Consider the following 25,641-nt stretch of genomic DNA (forward strand, 5'->3'; position numbering starts at 1 on the left):
AACAAGCAGCAAAGCAAGGGAGAGAGAGAGAGAGAGAGAGAGAGAGAGAGAGATCTCCAAGAATGAAAACCTGCTTTAAGTGTAGGCTAGTAATCATTCACTTTAGGAAGCTTTTGCTGAACATGCAGCTACATAAAGTGCAAGGTGCTTTCATTATCTGAATCTGATACACGCATAATGTTGACTCTATGCTATTTAATTTTGCAAAGCTCTTTGTTTTCTGGCCTCAGGACATTTACATTCACAAATCAGTAATTAATTGGCTGCAGCCCTCTCTTAGTTGGCTTAGGTATAGTGGGTGGAGTTTAAGTTTCAGTGCTGAGTGACAGGGTGTTTGAACATGTTTATTATCAGAAATTATTTACACATTCAGGAGTGTTTTTTTTTTTTCCCAGTATTTTAAGCAGAGTAGGTTCCATGCTAATGCAGTGGGGGTTGGGGTTAAGGTTCCTTCCCTGTGCTCATACAAAAATCATTGTGGACATGGGGGCAGAGTCTGACCACTTTCACTTTCTAAAAATACAGATATCTGTAAAACACATTGGCAACCATATCAGGTGCAACAGTTATGTGCATGCAGTACTGATGTGATGTGACCCAAAGCACACAAGCTGCACCTCTTTGTTGTCACGCACTGTGAGGTACATTATGCAGGTTAGAAAATCCCTCTGTATGTGACATAGAAGTCAGTTATACAAGCTGACCAAGTGCATTTTATTAAGCATAAATTCTTGATTATTTTAGTGTTAGTGCATAGTACATTAAGCATTATGAAAGTTGTTGCCACTAAGTGTGTACATAATTTACATTTGCTTTTCTTAGCAGCTTCAAACATTGTCATTTGCTGAACCTTCCTCAATGTCAGAATTATGTTTATTTATTTACTTGTGAAGTGCTCCTTATTTAGTTTTTGATAACACAACTTAGCTTTGCTTGGAGCAGTAACTATCTGTTATGAGTTAAGATTAATATTGCATCCATGGGGCTATGAGAAGGTTCACCATAGAGCACGCTATATATCCCCCTAGGCTACAAGCAAATGAACAAGTACTCCAAGGTAATGGTTGTCTCTTGTATGACATAGAGAGTCACTTGCCTGTTACTGTGAGAACAGCAACATAGACTCCTCTGAGTAGCCACTGTCTTTTATACTAAAAGTTAATACTTATAGGAGGGAGAAGAGAAGAGAAGAGAAGAGAAGAGAAGAGAAGAGAAGAGAAGAGAAGAGAAGAGAAGAGAAGAGGAGAGGAGAGGAGAACAAACTTCATCCAAAACTAGGTATATCTGAGAGGTATGGTTCTGTTATTGTGCTCAAGTGCTGGAAAATGAATCTACTTTTTCCTGGGTAAATTGTAATAGTAACAAAGATATCTTCTAGAGAATACATAAGCACAGTCTGATTTCTGGGGTGGGAGAAGGACAGGTCAAATGTATAATGGCATTTTTCTAGTTTTCTCTGTCTTATATCCACAACACCAGCTACATGCCTATCAATCTCTCACAGCAAGAAATTTAGACAAAGCTAAAATAATGGTGGAACAAAGGCCCAAAAATAGGATCAGGAATGACAGATTTAAAAATGTTCTCCTGTAAACTCAGATAGTAGCTAGAAAATCAGGTTTTACATTATTATGTATTTTCTGTGGGATATGAAGTCTGAAATTCAAATGTCTGCCATTATTTGTTATTAAGGATTTAAATCTTCATGTTGCTATCCAACAATTCCACTGGTATGGGTGGGGTTACATGATTATGCAAGCAAATTTTGTGTTAATCAGTATCCCAATTTTTGGCCAGTTGCACCTACATTTCATGGGCCTTTGTCCAGATTTTTAATGTTTCCAGGTTGACAGGTACGGTCCAAGGAGGTCACTGTTCCACTGTATTCAGCATTCATCAGACCTGTCACTGACTACAGTGCTCCCTTTGGTGTGTACATTTCTCTCTAAAAAAACACAGGGAGTAAGTAACATGCCCTGTGCAGGCCATCTCAAAGCTCTATCCCTATATCCCATCTCCAACAGGCTATTGAGGGGAAATCCATGCCAGGCATACATGTCATTGACAGACACCAGCCTGATGGACCTCCTGCATATCCACAAAATAAACGGCACCAGAATTACCTATTCTAAAGACTTAAAACTTGTCTGTGATATAAATAGGACCTGCTCGAGAGACAGGTATGCATTCCAGAGACTAACTCTTCACTGGAACAGATTCCCCATCTATGTGAACCAGAGTTTCTCCCTATCCCAATTCAAGTGAAACTTGGACAATTGGAATGGAAACAGGAAAGTCATCCCTAGTTTGGCACCTATGTCTCTAATGAACACAGTCAGCTTGTAAATGGTTCATCTCCCAGGCCCCTGCTTGCAAATGTTTCATCTTACAAGTCTCTGCTCATACCTATCAAGGGTAGCAGAACCTGACTGAGATTTGAGTTGCATAGCTAGGCCTTTGTGGTCATTAGCTTACTACATATCTTTCATATCTTTGAACCTATGAACATTTTCAGGATGATGTCATAAATGCAGAGGTAATAGTGTCCACAGTGACACCTCCAGGGTATATGTGAGGATCTGCAGCACCACATGGTAATGGCAGACAGTAGGCACAATGCCATGATCACACTGATAGGTAGTATGGATAACACCATGATCACACTGATGGGTAGAATGGATAACACCATGATCACACTGATGGGTAGTATGGATAACACCATGATCACTCTGATGGGTAGTATGGATAACACCATGATCACACTGATGGGTAGTATGGATAACACCATGATCACACTGATGGGTAGTATGGATAACACCATGATCACACTGATGGGTAGTATGGATAACACCACGATCACACTGATGTTAAATACAAAGGTAACATTTTTTACTAATTGCACTACTTTAGAGCATTCAGTATGTGCATACTCAGATATACCACCTCACTAGAATGTATTGTACAAAACAGTTAAAAATCTGATTATTCCTTGTATGATGTCTTAGGACATCACTGAACAGCAGTAAGTGAGTACTCAGGAATACCTTTTACAAACAATAATATGAATACATGTTCAGAAATAAAAATGGCTGATACTGAGAGCACTCCCAGACTCATCAATTCACTTAAAATGACTCTTCAGGAGGTTAATCTCAATGAGAATATAAGTCAGGGATAAGACTGTGTTGTAGTTCTCTTCTGTAGCTCCACTTGGATTTCTCACTGGTGCTTTGAACCATGGATTCAGTGGATATGCAGTATACTTAAAAAGAAAAAAAAGAACAGAGAGAGAAGAGGGAGACAAAACAAAACAAGTGGTTTACTATTCAACAATACATTTTACCATTAAAAAAACTCATTAAATAGAAAAGAAGAGAGCATTTTCTCACTTTCCAATGAGATGACCACTGGGCATCATTCCATGCAGAAAGAGGATGTACAGTGATCTAGTGTGCCAGATATGGGAATCGTTGGCACTTCCAGGATGCTGGGTAGACACTCTGGTGATGCACTGTGGAGCATCACAAACTACCTGACAAATGATGGAATTGTAGCCCTTCCTATTGTGGTTATCACTCTTCTTGTGGACCAGATGGAGCCCTAATTGCAACATGCATGCAATCTATTGCACTAAGTACCTCAAGGAAACATATCACCCCATAAAAGACACTCATACTTCTAGCTGAATCCAGATGTGATGCCAAGAAACAGCTGTATTGATTCACGCATGCCAAGAGTTCATCCAGGAACAGCCAAAGTTTCTTCAAAGCAGAAGCCTATGAGACACCAATGTGACCCCATTCTGTCTCTGGAAGGTCCCTGAGGCAAATACAGTGAGGGCTATACATACCTTTGTATCCACAGGGATAGGAAGGCCATGCATCCCCCAGTGCCCCCATGGGGGCCATACTTACTCAATAAGCAGAAAACCACCAACGAGAAAAACAGGAACTGGATGCACTCAAGTTTATTCTGGTACCTCGGCTTCCACAGCCTTCAAAGGAATAACCTTTCCACAGCAAATGCATCTTTTTATATACAAAATTCCTTGATTAGTTAATTGAATAATTGTGCAATTACATCATTCACACTGGATAATAATATTCTGCTCACTCTGAACCTATTATCTCTTGACTGTTGTCAAAATTATAGTGAGTTATTTTCTGCCTATATCTCTGCCTTCTTGGCCAATGATCACTGCTGAGCACAAGCTGTTTTGGCTCAGGCAAGACAAGCATCTCAACTGGGAAATAGCTAGTCTAGCAGCAAGTAACAGCATCAACGCAGATTGCAAAGTATATAGAGTAGCCACAACTTTGTTTTTTGTAACAAATATGCAGACAGGGTGGAAACTGAGAAACGCTGACTATGAATCACAAGGTGGGAGAAGGCCTCATTAGTGTGCACCATTTTACATGATTTCTCATTTGCATCTCATTACGAATTTGTTTGCCTACACTTATTTATGGTCATCTCACATTTTCATAAGTGGCCTCTATGAATCGCTCACTTGCTGCACTTATTCATAGATAGTGCTGCTAGCCTTTATATATTCATGTAATGACTATAACCCCACTTCTAGACTTAAATAACCAAACTGTACTTCTTTGACTGAAGCTATGACATTTTGCATTGTAATTTAATAAAATGAAAAATGAACATATACTGTTTGAACACAAGAGTGCATGCATGCGCGCACACACGCGCACACACACACACACACACACTCACTCTTAGTAAAACTGATCTTGACTGAAGCAGTACATCTTGCACTGCACGCCTGTAGCACTGAAAAAGTAGTCATCATGAGTCAGTATCGTCGACCCCCTTTTCCCCATTTTCTCCACGGGGTTGCAGTGTTATATTAACTGCCGCAGTCTCTCTTGATGATCACCACTGAGCACAAGCTGTTTTGGTTCAGCCAACACAGGCATCTCAACTGGGAAATTGCTAAGCTGTACAGCCGTACAGGGTGAAAGCGCTTACCAATAAAACAGCTTGGATTTTACTTGTCTTTGGCAGGGATTCAGTCATTGTTTGAACTAGCATTTATTTCTGCTGCTTGAATAAGACTCAGTGACTGCTGGATTTATGCTGATTTTTGTTGTCAGCCTTGGTTTGCTCCTGTGCTTCTTTTTTGGATCAAATGTTAAATAAATACATTTCTTTGACCATTATTGGTTGCCTCCTACATTGATACAAGGTCTCTAATCTATCTGTTCCTAGCATTAAAAGAGTATATCTTCTTATATATTTCTTGACAAATGAAGTCATCCTATAATTAACAGTGTGTTCTTACTTTCACAGATATATATTTTGGCTGTGGGTCTTTCCTATTCATTTTTCTCCATTCCTGGTAGCCTGTAAACATTGTTTATCCACCAACATCATCCTTGTCCCATTATCACTGCTATAATGTTAGTTTTGCCAAGTCCTTCATGCGCCCCTACTCTAGCCTCTTGTAACACCCATTGCATTTTTTTTCCTTTTGATGCAGTGACACTCATCCCCTCACACTATTTATTTACTGTAAAGCTAAAATATTAATGCTTACATGTGCCACCCTGTATATTAATTTGGTTTAGTTAAAAAACTTCTTAACATAATTTTTATTTTTTCATCTAAGTATATAAGCCTACTAAGTCAATCTTCTTTTCATGGGCAAACTGGGAGAACTGCCTGATTAAGTGGCATGCTCAGAGCACACCTCTTAACTGTCCAGATTTTTGCAGAATGTCCAGATTTTTGCCTCATATTTTTGGTCTATTTCTCATAAAATTCTGGTTTTCTAACAAATAACTGGCAAATCATTGAGGATTGAAGTCACAAAATAATGGCAGACAACTAAGTTTCAGAAAATTCATGCTAATGCAAAACCTGTTATTCTATCAACTTTCTAAGAACAATATTTAAAAAGTGTCCCTACTTTTGGGTCTTTGTTCCCCCATTGTTTGTATTTCTTGCTCTAACAGGTTAAGAAGAATGGCTCATAATCCTATAGTATGCAAATGGAGGCTGAGGGAATCAAACCTCATACAACAAGATGAAGCTCATGAATATCTCATACGTATAATCATCTATACTAAACTGCCAGACAAGGCTCCCAACATTAATTCTGAGACCCACTGGGCTGGATTCTAAAAGATTCACAGAACTCAGCAGAGTACACTGAGTTTAGCGTAAGATTTCTGGAAAGTGTGCAATATGCTAATATGTATTAGTATGCAAATATGACCTCAGTGTAAAACAACTAGAACAGATAATCAGTAATGTAGGTGCAACATCATATATAACCTGAAACGGTATGCCTAACAAGAAATATCCATAAGTAGATAAGATCCCATACAAGGTACGTGTTCAACATACACAAAACGAAGCGTGCTTGTTCCCGATATGCGGTAAAGGAATGACATAACATAAAGGAACATCTGCAATACTTGCAGTATTCTATAAATATAAATATAAATTCCAAAGACATGCATCTGGAGCATTTCTCCCCGGGCCTCCACTGTAAACAGGCTCTGTGGAACCTAGTCGGACTTTCCCAGTCAACAAATGATAAATAAAAAACAATAAATAAATAAAAAAATACCTATAATATATTGTAGATTTCATCATAAAACACAACAGAAAAATTAAATATTTCCACATATATATTTAGGAAATAAGTCATAATCTGCAAAAATATATAAAAATATTAGCTTTGGCTAAGTAGCATAACACAGCCACATCACCAGCACTAATTGTAGATAACAAAAGAAGGATGTGGGACACATGAGAGGAACACAAGCATTGCACACACCCTAGGAAATTGGGTGATAGAAAAGCAGATGGAGGGTGAGGTCAGAAAGAGGGCCACTCAAGAGGGATAAGTGAATAGGAAAGTCAGGGGGCAGGATTCATGAAGCCTCTATGTAAGAGTTACAAGGCTTACACGGAGGCTGCAGTTAAATGGTGTGACGTCAACATGTCATGCATATGCATGAGGGCATGCTGAATCACACCTAAGGCTAACACGGTCTGTGGAAGACAGTAGGGGGCGAGTCCGTAGGCTGAGCCCTACAAACGGACATGCCCCCAGAAGAGTAAAAGTCCCGAAAGTAAACCCCCATGACAGAGCCTGTGTAAATGTGAATAAACACAGCACAACACATACCCCCACAGACTACGAACATAAAATGTAGAAATGAACATCTTATAATTTTTTTTAAATTGTAAAGATGTTTGCCCGTGAGTGCGCTCGTTTGCACGGGCGTGCCCGTAGCTTAGCCACAGTTAGCAGTCAGTGGAAAAGCATATAAGAACTAAATATGCAAAGTAAGCCAAGATGCAATAGCGTAACGGTAGAGACGTCAGCTGAAGAGGAGGCAGTCATGGTTCGAGCCCCAACAACATCAATTTTTATTTTTAGTGAAATAAGCACGAAACAAGTCCCTGACATATATGTACACATATAAAATTATATTTTATGTAAAATGTAATGAAATGGGCCATGTATTTTGAAGAAATGTGAGATAATAAAAAAAATGTCAGATGTGCCTACAGCTGAGCTACAGTCTAACAAGTTGAGTACATCTGCCTGTAGGTGAGCAGTGTTTTAACAGGTATAAAATGAGTGTCCGTAGGTGAGCAGTGGTTTAACAGGTGTAAAATGAGTGCCCGTAGGTGAGCAGTGGTTTAACAGGTGTAAAATGAGTGCCCATAGGTGAGCAGTGGTTTAACACACTGAAACTGTGTGCCCATAGCTGAGCTGAGTGTAATATGCATGCTGACAGCCAAATGACGCGTAAACCAGCGTTACCCATTTGCGCGGAGCTGCGCACCGCGCCAACAAGCTAACCGACGGGCAACGTTGAGCAAGCTGTAGCAAAACTGCCTTTACACAGACACACCTCCTAGCCTGTGTAGACAGTCATAAAATATAAAAAGCAGTGGTCAGGTTTGAACCCAGGATACGATGCATCATAGTCAAGGTACTGAACCACTAAGCCATGACAGTTGCACTTGGAAATGCAGTAATAGCATATATATAGGAATGAATAGAAAGAGGAGCATGACAAAGCAGGTTTTGTGAAGCTGATACAATTCCAAAATGGCCAATCACAGATAAGTGCAGGAAAAACGGCATATATAAGCCCCATAGGCGGGAATACACAGCATAACCGATTGTAGAACCGACTTGCAGCCAGAATGTCAGGTGTAGGTGAGGGTAGTTGCTTCTGAGCACAGAGGTGGGGTGTTGAGGAGTCCAAATATATGGTTTGGCTCCTTGTCCACAATCATGAGGCCCAACTCATGCAGGGCCAGGTCCTGTGGGGAGCATATAGGGCTGAGGCTTGGGATCGGTTGGCTCATGATCTCACCAGTGCCACAGGGATACCAAGGACTGGTGAGCAGGTCCATCACCACCATGCGGACCTGAAGAGACGGAAGCAGGACCAACTGAACCGTTGGATCCAGGAGGCCCAGCAAATGCCCAACGCCCCACTACTGAGTAAGTTACATCTAATTATTTATGTAAGAAATTAACCTAGCTGATATTATGGAGATGTGTATTCCAATATTACTTTATTTATATTACAGCAGCAGGTGTCCGTTGTGCGAACCGTAGAGCCTATGGCGATAGGCTGGCATGGTTGCGCCACCAGGCAGGTCAGTAATTCTCTCCCTGTAACTGTAAATAAATATATAAGTATGACAGTTAGCAAAAGAGTGCAGTGTAGTCACTAATTAATAAAATGTGCAAGTAACAGTGTAAGAGGGTTTGTAATTATTGCTTGATTAGAAAAGTGTGATGCAGCCTGTAATCCAAACATAAAAATGAAACAAGTCTGAAATAAAGATGTCCCACCTGTAATATAATAGTACATAACCTGCAGCAGGCTGAAAAGTACAGCTGCAGAAGCTGAGTAAAACACATGTGTGAAATATGTCCCTGTTGAAATACAGAAACATGACAGAAGTGAGACTGTTGGAAAGGATTGTTATAACTACAGGTAAAACATGTCAATAAAGCCTAGAATTAAGTACCATCCTGAATTGTTAATATAAAACAAGTGAGAGAGTGTGAGAAAGAGTTATGAATCCACCAATAAAGTAGTAATAACTCCTGAATAAAGTATACTGCAGTCATTACAGAATGAAATGAATGTGACTGGCAGAACCAAACAGTAACATGTGTTGAAAATGGTACCACAGCTGGAATGTGTATCCCAAAATCTGGATATGTTGCTCTCAGTCTGCAATATGCAGATAGTATGGTTGTCTGAAATACCAAACATCCACAGTTGTCTATAGCTATATAAAGCAAATGTAGCAGGATGATGTAGCTAAACAGAGCCAGATATGAATGTGTATGAATAAAAATGAAAATGTATATTGATGTAGCAGTAACATTCCTATCACCAACTTGAAGTAGTTATCACATAGGAAATTGTAGGCAGAACTGTAGTGTGTATATATCTGCAGCTATTAGAAATGTACAGCATATGTATTGGTATTTGAAGTTGTTAATTAAATTTTCTTCAACCTACCTTATAACCACATATAATCCATTCCACATGAAATTGGTATGTGCAATCACAATTAACACCCCTGGACATTTGTCCTGTTGGTTCATACATATTTGCATGTACGTTGATGCATCTGCCCTGTTCATTCATCCAAACCTGATGGCCTGTTGCCATCAATCAACCCTGCATGTTGTTGGACTGTGTATTGCTGTTCAAAATATGCATGTGTTATGCTTGCTGTTCAATGGTTTGAATATCTGGGTGTTTGGTTAATGGGAATACTAATGCATGCTGTTACAACTAATTGTGAATGGTATTGTACGTTACTAACCCAAACTGTCATGATGTAATGCAAAACATAGGACGACAGGGAAGGCGGGTTCCAGCGGACCCACCTCTCCCTCCTCAGCTGGCGAGTGCACCTGGCAGTAGTGCCCAGGCCGGACCCTCCTCCGGTGGCCCTGTTGCCACCTGCAGGTGGAAGCGCTGCAGGGGATGGGGCTCGTCCCCCCTCTGCAAGTGTGGCCGGAGGAGAACATCCACTCACCCTCCGTAATGTCCGGACTGTGGTACGTAGGGAGATGTGGGATGCTGTTCTTGGGCCCCTACACCAGCTTGATGCACAGGTGGTGCAACTAATGGGTGTGCCTGCTGCCCAGCCTACACAGCCCCCAGCACAGCCCCATCCTGGGCAGTGAAGGCACAGTGGCAACTGTCCATGGGTGGGGATATCAGTTCCACTGTTGCCATCTGTGGGCTCATGGGCTCTAGATATCCAAACATCCATCCCCTTCAATTGTATAACCCCCCCACATGTGTCATACACTGCCCCTGTATGCATCTTATTTGTCTTGTCTGTTAACCTACCCAACCTACCTCCCCAGCTATACCGACTTCTTGTACCTGACATACCACTCTCACCTGAAAAAAAAAAAAAAAAAAAAGGGCACTCTGTACCCACAAAAAAATTACGCCCCATACATAGCTGCCCATTTTGCACACATGTCTGCTGGACATGGAAACTGTCAATTACAATTGGCTGTACAACAAGTATTATTGTTGTCCTTACACCTCTCTCAGGGATGGAAGGCTTCAAATGTCACACCAAATTACAAACATATGCACAGCTGTTGCTGATGAAGAAATGGGCAGCTATGGGCCTTACCGACATCCCTCCTGCAAAACCCAAGCTTGTTTCCCTACTGTCTTACCCTCTTTGCGACCCCTTTTTCACCACTTTCCTGTCTCCCCATTTTCATTTCTTTCAAAGAAATTAGCGCGGGTGTGCGCAAGAGTAAGCACTTTTAAGCAGTTGTAAGCGGGTGTGCGTGGAGCTAAGCGCCAGTGCGCATGCGTGAGCTCCGCGCAAACCAGCACTAACCCGGTTACAACTGCTTAAAAGTACCTTAGTTACTCTGAATGACAAGGCCTGTAGTCTGCTCAAAAGCAAAATAAAATCCCATTGTCAGTCCCGAACCCAGGACCTTGGAAACAGTAGTCCGCATGACTTACCACTAAGCCATGACTGTTATATAAGAACGATGTGCTACAATAAATATATCATATAATATTAGGAATGAATGTAAAGGGAATATAGGATGTGTAGTACACAAATCATGTCATGTATATTTACTGTCAAATGTAGTGGATTTCTATAATAGTAGTGTGTGAACAGAAACAGCCATGCTAGTTGGTAGCTAGTAGGTAATAATGTCACTGTAGCACCTTGCAAGCCACACACATACTCACAGCAGGATAATCACTGCCCATACCCCACAACCTCTTACAGCAACACATCTGGACTAAGTAATAAAAAATGTGGAGCAAAGGCCCAAAAACAGGGACACATTTCAAATATTGCCCCAACAAACTTAGACAGTTGAGAGAGTAACAGGTTTTGCATTATGTTGGATGTTTGGAAGGGTATGAAGTCTGAAATTGAAATGTTTGTCACTATAGTCTGACTTGAGCCCAGAGTGATTTGCCAGAAAAAGCTGTTTATGAGATATGGACCAAAATATGAGGCAAAAATGTGGACATCCTGCAAATATCTGTACACTTGAGAGGTCTGACACTGCCATATTTGAATAGTTAAGAGCCTAGACATAGCAACAGTGACTGAGTTACAAGGATGCCCCACAGACTCCCTGTGAAATGTACAAACAGTAGGCAGAAAGGTGTTACAGCACATGCAATGGTAACTATGAAGTACTGAAAGTATGCACCACTTGCACGTCGAAAATAGTGTAGTAATACATATGCTCATGCTAACCCACAGTCACAACTGCAGAATACCAGGCAATTTAATGGGTGTACCCCACTGATATGTGCCATGCCATGAGTCAGATAAAAGATGCACCTTAGAGTCTCTGGGGCCTGCTCAGCAGCATAATCAAATACCCTAATAGATGTCAAAGTCCACACCATGGCCAGACCACACTGCATGCAGTAACACCCTAGCAGATATAGCAAGCATTCCAAGGTGTGAATGTACATGGAAAATAGGAAAGCCACAGCAACACACTACAGTCAAGACACCTAGCAGGCATACAAGTAGTGAGTGTAAAGGGCAAATATTGAAGCCATAGCAACAAAGTGCAAGAGCCACTGCTATATACCAGTTACACCACATGTCCCACAGGAAAGCACACACACCCACATTAACAGTAGTAGTAGTAGTCTTAGGTGTCAGTGTACATACACACTTAGTACAGGAAACTGGAGAAATGAATGGAGAAATATTAATCTACAACACAGCCAGAAATATGAGAGAGATACTAACCTTTACACTCACAGAACAGTGTCCACAGCATACCAGCATGGTCTCTGCCCTTAAACTCTGAAAGGGCTATGCCTATCTCACATACCTTTTTATAGCACTGTCCTGGAATCACAGTGAGAACTGCAATCAGTACACAACTGGCTGCATGCAATTAGCAAATGCTGGCTAACAATTGGAGCAGAGGCCATCACATGGACATATGCAGATACCTACAAAAGCATGTTGTACTCCCAGTCCACACATGCAATACTTTCATTGCACCCTCTGGAGGTAGGGAGAGAGAGAGAGAGAGAGAGAGAGAGAGAGAGAAAACATACACAAACAAAAACACTCATCAAAACTGACTAGAAAGCTGCCATCTGCCAACTGGATCAGCAGCAGGACACCAATCCAAACGGCAATGCAAGCAGCTGTGACAAACACAGGTAATGTAAAGTAATACTTTAAAAGTCTACATACTGTGAACCCTCCATATGTGTCATTGGTCTGTATCCATATGTATATGAAGATGTGCATAGGGCAGGGGACATACCCCAACTATCAGTGAAGGCTGTACATACATATGTATGTGAGGGCATCTATGTACACATATCAATGTAGGTTGAATTTAGGTTGTAGTGCAATGTACAAAATAGGTTTCACAGTTATGTATGTTTAGCAGTATGTTAGTGTGGTGTGTGTATACAGTTTTGTAAACAAACACGTTGATATACCTATCCATCATATGGCTAAGTATGTATGTCAATATATGTATGTATGTATATATATATATATATATATATATATATATATATATATATATATATATATATATATATATATAAAATATGCATATATGTATACATACATAGAGAGGAATGTAGGAATACATAGACAGATGTAGATAGATAGAATATGTAGAAACATATATATGTAATACACACATACAGATATAGATATATGTAGATACATATACATAGACAGAGAGATCTGACTATCTACAGATATGACTGTATATGACGATCTCACACTCCCCCTGTCCCACCCCCTCTGTCACTCTCACCCCCTCTCTGTCACACCCCCCTCCATATCTATAGCAATATATGTACATCGAGATATATATATGTGTATATGTATACAGACATATATATATATATATATATATATATATATATATATATATATATATATATATATATATATATATATATATATATATATATATATATATATATATATATATATATATATATATATATATATATATAGAGAGAGAGAGAGAGAGAGATGTATAATATTCTGAGTGAGGCACATGTGTACAGATGTATTGCAACAGGTGCCTGGTGACAAAGGCATGGAGTGAACACCAGTGTCGAAACTGGAGTACCATACCCCATTTCAAATCACCTACACCAGTAACCACCAGATATGTGATTGGCTGCCCACCATTGCATGTGTCAGAGGAGAACAGGGTCATAAATGTGTACAATAGTCCCCCCAATGATAGTCACAGTGGCACACTATTCCTGGAATACCTGCACATGGTATGTGTCAGCAGACATAGTGTGTCAGCTATGGACATGTAGGTCAGTGACCCCTCCACACCACACAATAGCTGCCACAGTATGTACCTCACATGACAGCTACAGATATGGAGAAGGACACAGTGACATGTAGAACACTGTGACAATGCACTCACACACATTACCAATGCACAGTGACTGACAACACCACAGAGTACACACATACTACCCACATAGAGGTTACCACTCCTGGATTTACATACTTAAGTCACACCCATGACAGATGTCCAACAACCATAGTAACACCTCAAACCATCCACGACCTAAATGACTGCTGTGTGTCGTCCTTGACAACGCAGTAGAGAGCACATGGTGGAGGTACAGGTTCCTACCCACAGATAAGACATATCCTGCAATAAACCACACAGTATTAAGAAGCAAGACTCCCCATGAGTACATGTCACACATACCCCTGCTGAATGTTAGTCAGATAGGTAATATGCCATATGAGTAACCCTGTGTTACTGTTTGACAGGAGCAGGTACCATCACATCACATGTGTCACAATGGTCAGGGTAGCAGAACAGTATGCTGCTGTAGTCCCAGGGGCAATAGCATATTGTAGTGTATTGTATTGTAATGTATTGTATTGTGTTGTATTGTATTGGTATGTAGAGGTGCCTCCTTCGTCGAGTGGAACCACTGCTGCTGTACGCCAGTGTACAGGTACATATCCTGCAGTCAGACTAGTGTTACATACCACTTCTATATGTGTGTTTAGCTGCTCTTGCGGTTCATGTAGCATGCAACCGGGGATACCATCAGGTCCCATTGATGCTGTGTTTTCTGCTTTTCTGAGGGCGGCTCTCACCTGGACATCTGTGATGACAGGGAGGTTACATTCAGTTGGGATAAGTATGTCTTAGTTTGGAGGAGAGGGAGGGGGGGAAAATTGCACCGAACCTGTCTGCCACAATGTTGCCAATATCTGTGGGTTCAGTGAATTATTTGTTGTTGTGTACTAACTATGAGCATATTGGAGGGTTTCTGACCAGGTTTCTAACATAACTGAAGAAGGCCTTGTGGTTATCTATAGTGTCCCCGGTGATTACCCTTTCAAAGTTGCCCATGGATGTTTGGATGAGTGTACATAGCTCTTTACTAGTGCTGATCAGACATGCCTTCCCTTTATGGAATTATGCTCTGTCTTGCAGTAGCTTCCATCTTTTGTTATACAATCTGTTTATGGCTGGGGTCCACCAGACAAGATGCTTTCCCTTTGTGGAGAGTGTCTTGGTCTTATATGGGATTGCATGATCCATGCATTCTCGGAGATGTCCGTAGAAATCATTTGTGAAGGAGTCAACATTGTGGGTTGTGTCTTCCACTGGCCCAGTGGGCTTAAATGATACCATCTCAGTGTTACGAAGTGTAAAGTTTGCATTTGAAATGTTATTCACTGTAGTCATTTGTGCTGTTGGTGGAGGTGGGATATGTATATCCAGGGCAATTAGTTTGTGGTCAGATCACAGTAGTTGATGATGTACCCCATACAGTACCTCAATACAAACCCCCATAGTGAGGAGGTGCTTTGGACCTGAATCAGTGTTCTGACTGCTGGGGTTTGGTAGTACGTTGTATGGAGTGTGCCAGGTACTGTTGCACAGTTGTTGGCTGAGCACTGATACCTGGCCATTTACATGTGTATCCACCAATAGACAGACAGATGTTATATATGTGAGATATGCTGTATCACAACAGTCAAGTAGCATGTGTAGTATGTGTGCCAAATTCTGCTGACATATTTTGCTGATATCATTTTATTTCCTTTTTCAGGACCATGGCTCACCAGCGCAATCCAGCATACTCTGCAGCTGAGGATGAGGAAATACACCAGAGCCTGGTGCGGGATTATGCAATACTCTTTTCCCGCACCAGCCAGAATCAGCAGGAGAGGGCTGCACTGTGGCAAGACCTGGTCTGTCGGGTAAATGACATAGGCACGCATAATAGGACATATGAGCAGGTACGACATCACTGCAGTGATTTAATCAGAAATGTCCGTCAGCGTGCGTCAGATATCCACAGGCAACAGGTTGCCACAGGTGGTGGGTTGGCTACATATCCCCACTCACCAGACTGGAGGGACTACTCATAAGTGTTGTGGCTCCAGCCCGCCAACAACAACAACAGCAGCAGACCTGCATTATGATGGAGGCTGGAGCCACACAGCACCAAGACTACGAGCGTGCAGGTAATATGCCATATGTATAGTTGACTGTTGTGTACACTGGTAGTTAATGCATGTGTGAGGTGTGTCCTTGGTTTGTAGCTGTCATCATAGTATTTAATGTGCAAGTGTGATATTCTCAATATCAGCAGCTGACCTGTGAAAGGCAACTGTTGTACTACTGACCTGTATCATACTCAGTAACAATGGCACAATTTTGCCCACTGACATTAATTTCCTCACTTCTGCAGGTCCCTCCGGTGTAACAGCAATGCAGCCTATCCATGCTGGTGAGTGTGTATTAACAATACCTTTAATAGTCTTGATAGTAATAGTAATATTAGGCTCACTTAGTAGTGCTCTGTGTATGCATACAGGTGTGTCTGTGTGTTGATATCTCGCATACTGAGTAGTGTGCAAGTGTGCAACTGTGTGCAAGTGTGCAACTGTGTGCAAGTGTGCAACTGTGTGCATGTGTGCATGTGTGCATTTGTGCAACTGTGTGCATGTGTGCATGTGTGTATGTGTGCATGTGTGCACCTGTGCATGTGTGCATGTGTGCATGTGTGCACCTGTGCATGTGTGCACGTGTGCATGTGTGCACATGTGCACGTGTGCATGTTTGCATGTGTGCATGTGTGCACCTGTGCACCTGTGCACGTGTGCATGTGTGCATGTGTGCATCACTGGTAACATTGTGTAGACACTGTAAACTGTGTTTCCTGTTTCCCTCCCACAGGTTCTGGTGCTGCTCTGGTGTCATGCAGCAGGGAACCTGAATGAGGTGCCATGGGTACTGATAATGATGACATCTGTGTAATGGCACAGGAAGGTGTGCCAGGGTCCGTCATTGGTCAGCCATTTGACAGTACACAGCTGTCAACCCCATCAATGCGCACAGTCATCCTGCCAATACACCCTTTGTCACCAATGTCCCTAGGTGATGGACAGGATACAGTGGGCATTGACCAGAGTAATGTGGTATCTGTGGCACATGCTTCCCCACACAGCAGCCATGGGCATGGCCTTGAGATGGTACCACACAGACAGATGTCCAGGGGTTCTCGTGGGAGCATCCGTGGGCATACTGCCCCTGTCAGACGTGCTCACAGAGGTCTTACAACCTCAGCTATGTTTCGGGCTGTTATGCAGGCACAGTCACGTATGGAACGGTACACCAGACAGGGTATGAGGGAGCTGATAGCATGTCACACAGCCATGACTGACAGTATGCGTGACATTGTGGCTGCCATCTGTAATTTCACTGATGTCATAGACATTCATTGTGGGGACATATTATATCAGTTCCACAACTACATGTCCATGAGCCAGGGCAATGGTGGACGGTTGAGGTGTCAACGTGGGTGTATGCCAGCAACAGCAGCAGCTGGCAGTCGTCGCGGATGACAACAGGGCCGCGGCCGCCCCCATAGTGCCAGCAGCAGCCCCAGCAATGCTGGGTCTGTGCTGTCATCAGACCACCCCAGGAGACCACGTGCATGTGGCTCTGGACAGGCCCAACAGGGATTTGTGTCCAGTCAAAGAACACCTGCTTCTGATGACAGTACCCAGTCTGGATTGTTACTGGATATGGTCCGTAGCACCCCTGCAAGGCACAGGTACCGTGTCCGTGAACAGAGACACTGATCTGTATGACCTGGCAGGTACAGTCTGTGGCTGTCCACAAACACCGGTATATGGCAGCCATGAGGTGGAACTGTGTGCATCCATACACACATGCGAATTGACAACACCTAGGGCTACCACATACACGCACACACTGCATCAACATTGCCCCACCTTGTACTGCTGTCCCTCACCAACACACATACACATACATGTCAATTGGTGGTATCAGTGGCAGACTCAGGCATACCAAGTTCACACCCTGTGCATATGATGAAACTGTGCCACCTCCTGCAATCTGTAACATCAGTGCAGGTACAGGTTAACATGTTGCTGATGCACAGGGTGACTACATAGACATGTAGTAATAGTATTGATGCACAGGGTGACTACATAGATGTGTAGTAATAGTATCATGTTGTTAACATTACTGTCTGCTGATATAATTGTGGGTATATCCCAGCATGCCTGATGCAGTAAGGGTATGATTGTCTTGTACTGTTTTCTACACCCATGGTAAGTACCATAGTGTATCATCTGCACATGTTGGCATACTGGTGGTAAGGATGTCAACAGAAGGCTACATACATAGGTAGCACAGGGGATAAGGTAATGAAAGTATTGATATGCAATGATGGACATGTAAACTGCAAGTGGCATGTTGCCCACACTGGACTCTGCAATGCGGATGTTTGAGGATGTTGATATGTGTGCAGTACTACACGACTGGTACAGGACACACAGGAGCACCCTAGCACTGCAAGCTCACATCTCATACCATGCTAGACAGCCCCAACACACAAAACTAACTTTCACAGGAGGGAGAGTCCCCATAAATGTCAGGGATACTGTGGTGGCAGGACAGGTAGCATACATCCTACTAAGTATGGAACCACTGAGTGAAGGCTCAGTGTCTGTTATTTGACATGTGTATTACTGCAGGTATGAGCACCTGGGTTTCCATCTGGTTATTGTACATCCTGACGGTACATGGTCTGTACACTTGTGTGTGCTGAGACTGGACCCTGGCCATCTGACCTGTGTATTTCCATGTACATGTGTATAGTGCCTGCATATTTGCACTGTTACCTACTGGAAGTGGTACAGCTTGTTTGTTGTACAATGGACTACATGCAGCCCTGCTTACTGTAGCTTTGTTTGCATGCATGTTTGCTTGCTGTTACCCTGGAACACTGATCCCACCTGCAATGCAGATTTACAGAGCTTCTGTGGACTCCTAGTGACACCTGCATAGCTTACTATATGTATGTCCATGTCTCACTTGACAGAACGTCACTGTTTGTCCTGTTTGCATGTACGTTGCCTGTGACACATTGCATATGACTTACCTAGCATTTGACCACGTGAGCAGTCATATATGCCAGTGCTAACTAATCACAGGCACTACACCCTCACATACTCACCTTCTGTACCTTGTTCCACATTGGCCCTATGTGCTGTTAATCACCATGGCAATCACAATACTATGGTAGCATGTGCAAAGGTCACTTGTCAGTCACCTCTATGGTACAGTTGTGGAATATGTGAGTCATGTGGCAATGTCACAGCTGCCACATGTACACAGACAACCCTCTCCCCTACACATGGATGTACAACACATGTATGAGATGCAACCACATAGCCAAACTGGGGACTAAGCACTCTGAGCCCAGTATTGGCATAACCTGTCAGGTGGCATGAAATACTACAGTGACTACAATACCAGTCTGATGTAGACCTACACTGACAGCAATCCAAACACATGAACACACTGTGGCATTCGTGGCGGCTCAGAATAGCATTCTGCCTGAGCAGTAGACACCTCTGCAGCTGGCACACAGGCATACATTAAACCGGAACACAGCACGTGTAAAACATAGCACACAAAACCTGTGTGCCAAACATTCACAGCCTGTACAGCTAGACAACACACCTGCTACAGTTGTGTTAGGTACCTTTATTGTCTGGTATAGTGAGGTCCCGCTCACCAGGCTGGACAAGGTGAAGGTCACAGTGATATGCCCGTGGGGCACTATGGTCCACCACATAACACAGGCATACAGGTCAGTCAGAGGCATGGACATATATGACTCAGTCATTGTCTATGCCACTATGGCTGACCTGTGATGTACCTCCCTGGACTACATGATAGTGAACATAGAAGGGCTCTTTAAGCATGTGGCACAGGCTGGTATGACCCTGACCTTGGTTGGCATCATACCCTCACCAAGAATGCTGAAGTATTACTGAATGCTGATGAATTACTGTAGCTACAACACCCTAGCTGAAAGGTTCCTAGCATGTAGTCACTGCATTGCTATGGAACAACTTGTTACCACTCCCACAACAGGTGAAAACATGCAGCACCTGTTCATCAACAACATGTAGACTATATGCCCCAGACCAGATGTGTATCCCTTGCTGCTAGGATGATACCATATACAACTCACACTGTATATACACATACCACATGCAGCACCCGCACAGAAGACCACAGTCATAATGTTATCCAGTGCAAATACCATGTATTCACATGTGGCAGGCGTCAGACATTTATTTATTTATTTATTTATTTGTTTTATTTATTTTACATTTGTTAACCGGGAGAGTCCGACTGGATACATGTCCATTTTCAGCGGAGGCCCGGGGAGAAAAGCTCCAAGTACATAACAGACATATGAACATTGTTAATGCAAAAAAAGGAAGATAGTTGAGTTCTAAATACAATATAAAGATATGGGAACTATTGAAGACATGGGAACTATTGAAGGTCACAGGTACATATGTGTATTTGGCACACACATGCATCATCTGTGTCCATTGCCATTACTGGTTTAATCAATGTCATGCATTATTGTGAACAACAACCCACACACATGGGCATTCTGTGTGACAAAAACACTTGTGGCATGTGTGGAATTCAAAGCCATAACTAACTGTGCTATGACAGTAGTGAGAGACGCAGTAGCAGAGTGTGCTATTTGCATTACTGGGAGATTTGCCCTCTTCTGCTGTACTTGTAGGGTGCTGACATCATCTCTGTGTAGAGATTGGAATATGCAGCAGCTGGTGTGTTGTACTGATTGCCAAAAGGGTCAGTTTTCTCACACATGTAATTGCACACACCCTACTTTTACCCCCCCCCCCACAGTCATAATGTTATCCAGTGCAAATACCATGTATTCACATGTGGCAGGCATCAGACATGGGAACTATTGAAGGTCACAGGTACATATGTGTATTTGGCACACACATACATCATCTGTGTCCATTGCCATTACTGGTTTAATCGATGTCATGCATTATTGTGAACAACAACCCACACACATGGGCATTCTGTGTGACAAAAACACACGTAGCATGTGTGGAATTCAAAGCCATAACTAACTGTGCTATGACAGTAGTGAGAGATGCAGTAGCAGAGCATGCTATTTGCATTACTGGGAGATTTGCCCTCTTCCACTGTACTTGTAGGGTGCTCACATCATCTCTGTGTAGAGATTGGTATATGCAGCAGCTGGTGTGTTGTACTGGTTGCCAAAAGGGTCAGTTTCCTCACACATGTAATTACACACACCCTACTTTTAACCCCCCCACACACAGGATTCAAACCCCTATTTTATTATGTCATGAAACTCTAGACAGACGCATTAGCGGAGCGCGCTATTCATATTACTGGGAGGTTTCCCTTCTCCTGCTGTACTTATAGGGTGCTGACATCATCAGTGTTTAGAAAGGGGAATGTGCATCCTGTAGTGTGTTTTCCTAGTTGCCAAAAGGGACATTTCTCTCACACAAAATTGCACACACACCAACCCCACTCACCCATACATACTGAGCATTTGCAGGATTCAAACCCCTACCTAACTATGTTATGACACTTGAGAGAAACACATTAGCAGAGCGCACTATATGAATTAATGGGCATCTGTTCTGCACCTGCAGTATTTATAGGGTGCTGACATCATAATTTATACAGAGGTATGTACATCTATTACTACCTGTCAGGTGGGGGATAGCATATATATGCATTTGCAGCCACCTACTTCAGGGTCAGATATGCACATCAGCACTGGCAGGTTATGTTTTATACCATGCTTCGTGACCACAGGACCTGTAACACACAACACAACCAGTTCAGACCACCCCACCCACATCCAAGACACACACTTTGCTTCCCTGGGAACAGTGCCAAGATATGAAGGTGTTCACATACACCATTCCAGTTGTTAAAGTCAGGTACAGGTAGATTGTGTGTGGGAACTACTCAGGCCTCTACAACATTACCCTACAGCCACTACAATTTGTGAGTCCATGTGCTATGGCAGGACCACTCACCACAGCCACAAGGGGGAATACATATTGCACCTGACCATCTGCAACATGGGTACTCACTGTTCCACACCAGAGGTAGACCACCATTGTTGATATCTGACCATACCCACCTTTCCCTGGACATCCATATCCCATCCCCACCCCCAGGCAAGGTTGCCTCTGCAAACAAAGTGTATTTATCAAAAGCAGACGTTGCACTTGTGAACACTGGGGTGGAAGACTTCAAAGGACCCATGCTGTGGGAGTATACAGGCCACTCTGCATAATCCTTGACAATTGCATTCTATGAGCATGTGGAAGGTTTGCATTGATCATGCTATCCCAAATATACCCATGACTCCTCCACAACAGGACACCATGTCAGGTGTACACCAGCCATATATGAGCTGTCCAACAGACGGAGTGAGCAAATACATTGCAGAGCAGTAGCCCACAGAGGGAGGACATCTCTGAACAGTACTGGCATGACACTTTAATCCCTCATAATCATCACGACAACGTGTTGACAGTGAAATTGTCCAGACACTGCAGATAAGACTCCCCTCAGTCTGTTCTTGACGCCCACTTACTGTTAGAGGTCCTCACCAACCCTCTTCCAGCACACACCAACAACATGGATGTGGCATAGCAAATTCAACCCCTGGGATCTCCACTGTGTCCCTGCTTGATGGAGGCACAGCACACTAGCCTCAAACGGTGCCTTATGTGTCCTACTTTACAGTGGCACAGTAGCCTACTATACTCTGGATGCAGACGCCAAGCACACTCTGGCTAAGCTTTCATTCCCTAGGGCAAACAGCCTAGTATTGACCTCTACACCCATATGTTTAATTGTCAGATGCACAATATTTGTTGCTGATAGACTGTTTGCAGGTCTTTATTGCCATAGCATTCCCTGTTTCTATGAACAACTTGTGTATCTGTGGAAGATGTTTGAATATGAGAGGGATCCACTATATCACTTATGTCTCTGTAGTCATTTAACTGTGTGCACTGGACAGATTGCTGTAATGTGGTTGGTTCCTGGAATAACACATACAAATACCAGATATGTGTGGCCAACTGCTAAACTGAGATATGGCCTAAGTGTGTGAGCATGCCCAGTTCAGCCTTTCCATGGCATGTTGTCTGACATATGTCTCATTTATCAAAGTGTGCGAGCATGCCCAGTGTGAACTTTCCATATGCTGAACTCTGCAGTCCACCACATTTGTGGATGTGTGTGAACTTCAACAATATCTCACGTTTATGGTTGTGTGTTGGGTGTCATGTTGTGCACTTACTGGCCAACTGCTTCGTGTCTGAACACAACAGGGATTATACTGTGCCTGCAGGGTTTGCATGGGATACTTTGCATACAGTTGTCAACATCCTTTCATACTGACCTAACACTGTAGTGCCATATAGTGTACTGGTTCAGTACTTTCACTGTGGTGGACAGTATCCTGGGCTTTAGTCCTATCACTGCTTTAAGTTTTCATAGTGAGCACAACAGACTGTTTAGGGGCCAGTTGTGCACATATGACCATGTTGCATTATGTTCAGATATGGACTACTTAAACCAGGCTTGTCGAATATTGGTAGTGTATTCCACAACATAGGTGGACATTGGCAAACACTAGCGATGTGCCCTAGGCCATTTCTAATGCTAGTCAGAGAGTGTGTTTTTTCTTCAACACACATTGTAACTGGAGTTTGCCATGACATATGTCATGGTTAGTATACTGTGCCTCCATCTACCCGTGACATAACAGTGATACCCAGGGTAAACCTACCATCTCCCATCCACTCATCAAGATTCCTCTTGAGGAGAGTCAATGTGTGACTCTCTGGCTAACCTGTACTGGGAGTTTACTCAAGAGTGGGGGTGGCTTCTGTGTTATGGATCATTCATTACAGCTTGTCCTATGTATGTCAGTGCTGGGGTTCAGGTCTCTCATGTGCATAGCTCACTGCCATTCAGATTGTACAAGGTGCAGCATGTTCATTGATTCCAGCTTGGACATGGCTTTATACATCAGGCACAGCTTGCCTCTGGGTGGGCAGTATGGCAGTATGTGGAGCTGCAGTTTGTTTAATCAGGCAACACATGGCATCTGTTCAAGCTCTTTGATACTCCTGGTGAGGTACTTTTGGGGTCTTTCCAGTTGCTGAGGTACATCCCACAGGGGCCATTGTAGTCAATTGTGACGCTGATGAAGGATGACTGCAGAGCCACTATGACCTCCCCTGATCTAGATCTGACTACCTTCATGATTAGGTGGGTATATGGTATGTTTCTGTAACCACTACAGCCACATGCTTGTCCAATGCAAGATATCTATCAACTTGTGTCCCCAGGTCTCTTATTACATCTTAAGTACTTAATGGGTTAACACCTATGTGGTAATTGGTGGGCACTTACTGTATATTCACAGGGGTTGACTATACAGTTTTCTGCAATTAGCTTGCTGACATGGCTATGGCACCAGTTGTCTGTTTCTATGTGGCCATTTTGTGGGATACTTGTGTCAGCTGGAGGGTCAGATATGGTGGCCAGTTTGTAGTCCTCTGCAAACTTGTTCAGACACAGTCCTTCCATGTTGGCCTGTACCTATGGGCCATATATATACCAAACAAGGGAGGTCCCAGGAACGAGCCTTGTAGGATGCCAGTTGTATCTGGTTTGTAGTCTGACATGGCTGCAGCATTTCTGACCATGTCAGTTCTGTCCTTGGTCTGGTTTGCAACCCCTCTACTGACATCGGGTTTATATTTAAGCTGGTGAGCTTATCTATATTGAACACGTGGGGTATTGTATAGAAGCCTTTTGCAAGGTCCAACTAGGCTGTGTGGACCACATTCCCCTCATCAATGACCTTAATGACTGTTTCAAATGAGTCAAACATGTTTAAGGGGCAGGATCTGCACTTAAGAAAGCCACACTGGGTAGGGTCCAGTGTCAGTAGGTCCACAATATCTTTATGTCTGAGGTACATGCTGATCCTTTCCATAGCTTTGCAGACCAAGCTTGTCAGCATTCTGTGGTGGTAGTTTGCAGTATCCATTCAGGCAACACTTTTGTGGAGAAGGACCACTGTTGTTGTACACTGCTCTTTGGTTACATATCCTGTGGTAAGGCTGACATTGAGCAGTAGTGTTATTTGGCATTCCATTCTTCTTGGAGTCCATGTTGGACTCAGCCCAGGACACCATCTCATACCATTGATGCTGTGTGTTTTGCTTTGTAGATGCTGGCTGTTAACTCAGCATCTGCAATGTCAGGGGGCCAACACTCTGCTGGGATAGATATTTTGCATTTTGGGGGGGGGGGTTGCACTGCACCTGTCAGGTTGGATGTTGGCAATATGTGTGTGTGTTTTGTATGTTGTTTGTAATATCTGAGTGATTCAGAGCATATCTGTGAATTCCCAACAAGGTTCCTACCATCAGTTAAGAAAGCCTTGTGATTATCCTTAGTGTCCTGTACAATTTGTATCTTCATAGGTTCATATGTTCATACTAGGCTATCCACCCTAGGGCATTTCTAAGCCTAGCCAGAGTGTGTGTGGCTTTCGCCACCCCTTGCTATGTGAATATTATGGCCATTTATGATTTACTTTACTGTGCCTCTGTCTGGACGTGACACAGTGAAGACCCCCAGTGTACATCTAC

The sequence above is a fragment of the Protopterus annectens genome, chromosome 4.part0 (assembly GCF_019279795.1).
Source record: "Protopterus annectens isolate FY-2018-M chromosome 4.part0, PAN1.0, whole genome shotgun sequence".
In the NCBI taxonomy this organism is placed as follows: Eukaryota; Metazoa; Chordata; order Ceratodontiformes; family Protopteridae; genus Protopterus; species Protopterus annectens.